Source organism: Neopsephotus bourkii, unplaced genomic scaffold (assembly GCF_033783945.1).
Source record: "Neopsephotus bourkii isolate Nb327-2 ecotype Australia unplaced genomic scaffold, CSIRO-AGI_Nbou_v1 NB_1517, whole genome shotgun sequence".
NCBI classification, from domain to species: domain Eukaryota; kingdom Metazoa; phylum Chordata; class Aves; order Psittaciformes; family Psittacidae; genus Neopsephotus; species Neopsephotus bourkii.
Genome location: NW_026901993.1, coordinates 19,001 through 25,300, shown reverse-complemented (window position 1 = coordinate 25,300; position 6,300 = coordinate 19,001). Strand labels below are relative to the sequence as shown.

The following is a 6,300-nucleotide window of genomic DNA, read 5'->3' as shown; positions in this document are numbered from 1 at the left end:
TAAGGAAAAGCAGACCCCTGAATCTACTGTTAAGGGGGAGAAGCAGATGGTTTATGGCTGGGACCAAACCCTAAGGCCATACGTGAAGTCTAAAAGGTGAAAAGTTCAAGAAAAGGAAGACTCATTTACTTCATCTTGAAGACCCCTACCCACAGGAGGAAGACTCATTTACTTCATCTTGAAACCCCTGCCCATGACCAGAGGGGGCACTGCACAGGTGCAAAGGACCTTCTAACTCATCGTAATAGGAAGCGGGATTAGGACATGAATATGTATAGGCGTATGGTGCAATCTTATAAATGTAGAGGGAAACAACACTGTGACAAGCATGACTTTGAGGAATTATCCCCGTGTGTCTCAGTGCTGAATAAAAAGCATACCTACTTTACAACTTTTAACAAGTTGTGGAGTCTATCCGCGCATCACTCCCACACAGATATGCTCTCAGTTGACTGGTTCTTCAAAAAGAGACCAGTTAACTTTGTACAGTTCCCACGGGTTAACTTCAAACCAGCAATGAATCGGTATCAGTCTTCATTGGCAGCCATCGCTTGTATAAACAGACGGGTACATCGTGCAGGGATCCATCGTGGTCTTCGTTCTGTGGAGATACAAGCATAAAGGACATTCCCAGTTATGATTTTCCAAAGACTTTACCATTACCATAATGGGTTCCTTCCCTGGAATCAGATCTGGGCCTACATGGGTTAGTGAAGAAAAATGCCTAATCACTGGGGGTCATTCATGCCTGTGTGTAAATCAGAACTGGATAATGTTAAAAAAATTAAGGCAGTCAATGCTTTATTGATTCGTGCATTTGGGGTGTCATGGTTTAAACCCAGCCAGACAGCTTTTTCACTCACTCCCCCCCTTCTTGCCCTCCCCCTACTCCCAGAGGGACGGAGAGGAGAATCGAAAAGAATGCAACTCCCACGCATTGAGATAAGAACAGTTTAGTAACTAAGGTATAACACAAATCACTACTGCTACCACCAGTGATAACAATGATAAAGGAAATAACAAGGGAAGAGAATACAACACCTCAGCACCAGCCGACTGATAACTTGCTCCCCCCAGCCCGACCAAGCATAAACCAATACCTCCTCCAACCCTGCAGTCCCAGCCCTTCCCGGGTAACTCTCTGTTACCTCCTGGGCATGACGTGCTGTGGTATGGAATACTTCTTTGGTCAGTTTGGGTCAGGTGTCCTGTCTCTGCTTCCTCCCGGCTTCCCCTTCTCCCTGGCAGAACATGAGGCTCACAAAGTCCTTGGCCAAACCAAAACATCATTGTTATCAGCTCTGTTCCCAGGCCAAAAGTCAAAACACAGCACTGCACCAGCTACCAAGAAGGAGAAAAATGACTGCTACTGCTAAACCCAGGACAGGGGTCCCCTCTCATTTCCCTTTTTTGTTTTGCTAGCATGTTTTTTATAATTTGGTGTGTGCGCTCTATCACTGTTTGACCTGTGTAATTAACATAGCCACCCACTACTCCAGGCAGCATTATTTTGGTAAGATTACTCTGGTTCGAAGTCACTTGAACCTTTATAACATGTGGCATATCAGAGAATCCTACACACCATGTAACAGGATGGAATAATGGGGGATTTAACAAACGTGCCCAGTATACTTGTCCATTTCCCATGGTCATACATAATAGAACAGATATTGCAAAGATTTCTGTCATTGTCGTTTCATTATGTTGTTGAGTTCTGGGGCTTTATATGTTTTGCTGGCAGCCAGTATGGTCCTATCAATAACTGTACACAGCCATATCCTCAGCCCCATCTCAGCAATGGCACTGGTCCTTTCCACTTGTTATCCTGTAGGTCTTTATACAGAACCAGTGGTTTGGGCAAGCAATCACCTGTCAGATGTCACAATCGCTGTATTGTGGAAAGAGAATCAAAATTAGACAAATTTAAAAAAGTTAGTACAAATTGTGCTTTTTGCCAGCTGTTCGTGTGGAGAAAATCCTTGCATTCCCCTTTTTTTTTTTTGTTTTATATATCTACAATCAAGACCTGCTTTAGGTGACCCTACTTGAGCAGGGAATTTGCCGGGTCGGACACGTGGTTCGGCGCGTGGTATTGTACTCCTTTCCCTTGCTCTTTTCTCTTATCATTGTTGTCGTTGGTGGTAGCGGTGGTGATTTGTATTGTACATTAGTTGCTAGGCTGTTCTTATCTCAGCCCGTGGGAGTTGCATTCTTTCAATTCTCCTCCCCATCCCTCTGGGAGCGGGGAAGGGGGGGCAGCCCCTGGGGAAGGCGGGGGGGACTAACGTGGGCCTCGACTGCTTCCAGCCTGGCACCACTCACTGGGAGTAAGTGCACAAGTTGTCTGGCTGGGGTTAAACCACGACAGTTATTTTTGGCACCCAATGTGGGGCACGAAGGGGTTGAGATAACAACAGATCTGACCAGATTAATAGTCACTCGTCACAATGCTGATTTATTGGCTCTCAAAGTTGTTCCTCTTGATCTCACAGTTTCAGGATATCGTACCTTACTTCCATCTGGTATTTGCTGTATTAGTGTTTTTCAACTGTGGGGCTTGGACTAAAGTTTTTGTCTCATTGTACTTTATGTTAATGACTTGTAATACAATAGAATTATTGATCATGAAACTTATCTGGCTTATGTTCCCAGTATGGTCACCACCTTTATACTTTGGGAGGTATATAATAGAAGTGCTTAGCAATTGCACATCTTTTTTCTCCTTCTCAGGTGGTCAACCTGTGAAGGAGACATTCTTTTACCCTCTCAGTCCTACCCCCAGAGCATTTACAGCATCATTTGAGATTTTTGAATGGCCTCATAATGCTGTTGAGACTTGTTTGCTGATTGTGATGGGGATCACCATGTTGGCACGTATACAGAGTGTATTTTGCCCACAACTTTTTAATCTGTTTTCAAAAGTTAAGCAGAGTCAGTTTTGGGTCTTGTCTGGGGTTAAACGACGAAGTAGGAGGACCAAGAGATTTTCTCTGAGGCTGGACAGTCATGAGTGGCAGGGTGTGTGGGACAGTATGGGCAAGTATCTAGGTCAGTGGGCCCCTCCAGTACTTTGGAATTTCACCACCAAACAACTGCAAAATCCAGAAGAATTAGTAAAACACTTAAATGAGGTGTGTGGTCATTCTGGCCATACCAGAGATGGACAAATCATGGCAACGTGCTGGGGCTTGGCCTATGCTTACAGGGCCATGTTCAATGATTTCCAGCACTTTCAAAAGGAAAAAAATGTCGCTGGATCTGAGGGCAAAGCAACAGTCAGTACAGTCACTCCAGCTTCAAGTACAGCAGCTACACCTTCCCCAGCAACAAGTACAGACGCTACTCAAACTTTGGCTGCAGCAGATAGCACAGCTACCCCAGCGGCAAGTACAGCAGCTACTCAAACTTCGACTGCAACAGACAGCGCAGCTATCCCAGCTCCAAGCACAGCAGCCACACCACCCCCAGCAACAAGTACAGTCGCTACTCAAACCACAGTGATAATCACTGCAACTAAACCAGAGGACCAATTCGTACCAATATCGGTTGCCCCTGTACGCAAGAGAAAAAGCAAAAAGGAGGCAGGAAGGTTAAAGCAAGATGAAGAAACAACGTATCCACTACTCGATCCAGAACCTGATCAGGAGTCATCATCACATGATGAAGAAGAAGAAGGAGAGGTGACTTCTCGACTTCGGACCTCAACCGAGCTACGGAATATGCGAAAAGATTTTACCCGTCAACCAGGGGAGCACATCATCACCTGGTTGCTCCGATGCTGGGACAATGGGGCCGATGGTCACGAACTAGAAGGTACAGAAGCCAAGCAGTTGGGATCACTTGCTAGAGAAGGGGGAATTGACAAAGCAATTGCAAGAGAGAAAAAGTCTCTCAGTCTCTGGAGGCGGCTCTTGGCAGCTGTCAAAGAAAGGTTTCCATACAAGGACGATGTTATGAGTCGTTCGGCCAAGTGGACTACTATAGACAAAGGTATCCAGTCTCTGAGAGAATCAGCCATCGTAGAGATGATCTATCACATCAAGCCGAATAACGGGGATATACCCATAGATCCAGATGAAGTCGAATGTACACGACCCATGTGGCGAAAACTTACACGGAATGCACCATCATCATATGCCCATTCATTGGCAACAGTAACCTGGAATGACATAGTACCACTAACAGTGGATGAAATGGTTCATAAACTCCGCGAGTTCGAAGACAATCTCACCCCTTCCATCATCTCAGCTGTGGAAAAACTGTCCCAGGATCTCAAACAATTGAGGGACGATATATCTGACTTATCCAACTCCTCGCGTGTACCAACACACGTTTCAGCTATTAACAAAAGGCGTCCCACTGTTCGAGAAAGGAGATACAAGAGGTATACGCCACGGTCTACCCTATGGTTTTACCTGCGGGATCACGGAGAAGACATGACAAAGTGGGATGGAAAACCTACTTCAGTTTTGGAGGAACGGGTGAGTGAATTGAAAAGAGGAGCAAAGGCCAAGACTGATCGTCCCATGAGAGCTATGGCTTCAGTCTCTGGTGAGCAGTTTCCCAGGTGGAGTGGAAGAGCTGATTTTATACCAGCTCCTGTGATAACTAAAAATAATCCCTTTCAACATGACTTAAGGGCCCAATCCTGTGATGACTATTAGAGGGGCCCTGCCTCCAGCTAGGTGGAGGTAGGGGACAATCGGATTTACTGGACTGTGTGGATCAGATGGCCTGGCACATCAGTCCCACAGAAGTATAAGGCTCTAGTAGATACCGGTGCACAGTGTATGAACTGGAGTCAAAGGCAGCCGAGTGGTATGCCACGATTGATATTGCCAATGCATTTTTCTCAATTCCTTTGGCAACAGAGTGCAGGCCACAATTTTCTTTTTTATTAGAGGGGTGTCCAGTTCACTTGGAACAGACTGCCCCAGGGCTGGAAACATAGCCCTACCATTTGCCATGGACTGATCCAGACTGCACTGGAACAGGGGCAAGCCCCAGAACACCTGCAATACATTGATGACATTATTGTGTGGGGCGATACAGCAGAAGAAGTCTTTGAGAAAAGGAGGAAAATAATCCAAATCCTGCTGAAAGCCGGTTTTGCCATAAAATGAAGTAAGGTCAAGGGACCTGCACAGGAGATTCAATTTTTGGGAATAAAATGGCAAGATGGATGTAGACAGATCCCCACAGATGTAATCAACAAGATAGCAGCAATGTCTCCACCAACTAATAAGAAAGAAACACAAGCTTTCTTGGGTGCAGTGGGGTTCTGGAGACTGCACATCCCAAATTACAGTTTCATTGTAAGCCCTCTCTATTATGTGACCCATAAGAAGAATGATTTTAAATGGGGACCTGAGCAACAACAAGCCTTTGAGCAAATTAAACGCGAGATAGTTCATGCAGTGGCCCTTGGACCAGCTCGGACTGGGCCAGATGTAAAAAATGTATTGTGCACCGCAGCTGGGGAGCAAAACCTGGTGGTGAAGGTACGTCATGTAGATGCCCATGTACCCAAGAGTCGGGCCACTGAGGAACACCAGAACAACCAACAAGTGGATAAAGCTGCTAAGATTGAAGTGGCTCAGATGGACTTAGATTGGCAACATAAAAGTGAATTATTTTTGGCCCGGTGGGCCCATGACACTTCAGGCCATCAGGGCAGAGATGCAACATAAAGATGGGCCCGTGATCGAGGGGTGGACTTAACAATGGACACTATTGCCCAGGTTATTCATGAGTGTGAAACATGTGCTGCAATTAAACAAGCCAAACGGTTAAAACCTCTTTGGTATGGAGGACGATGGCTGAAGTATAAATATGGGGAGGCCTGGCAGATTGACTATATCACACTGCCACCAACCCGCCAAGGTAAGCGCCATGTGCTTACCATGGTGGAAGCAACCACCGGATGGCTGGAAACGTACGCTGTGCCCCACGCCACTGCCCGGAACACTATCCTGGGCCTTGAGAAACACATTTTGTGGCGACACGGCACCCCAGAGAGAATTGAGTCAGACAATGGGACTCATTTCCGGAATAACCTTATGGACACTTGGGCCAAAGAGCATGGCATTGAGTGGGTATATCACATCCCCTACCATGCACCAGCCTCTGGGAAAATCGAAAGGTACAATGGGCTGTTAAAAACTACACTGAGAGCAATGGGTGGGGGAACTTTCAAGCATTGGGATACACACTTACCAAAGGCGACGTGGTTGGTCAACACCAGAGGATCTGCCAACAGAGCTGGCCCAGCCCAATCGGAACTTTTACATATTGTAGAGG

At 46.1% G+C, this 6,300-nt stretch overlaps 1 long non-coding RNA gene across 1 annotated transcript; it reads left to right on the top strand.

Annotated features, from left to right (window-relative positions):
• Window positions 1-625: 625 nt before the first annotated feature.
• Window positions 626-1,952, top strand: LOC133221192 (uncharacterized). Its single transcript, XR_009727924.1, has 2 exons — window positions 626-822; window positions 1,388-1,952. It is a non-coding gene; the product is annotated as an uncharacterized LOC133221192 (long non-coding RNA).
• Window positions 1,953-6,300: the final 4,348 nt, after the last annotated feature.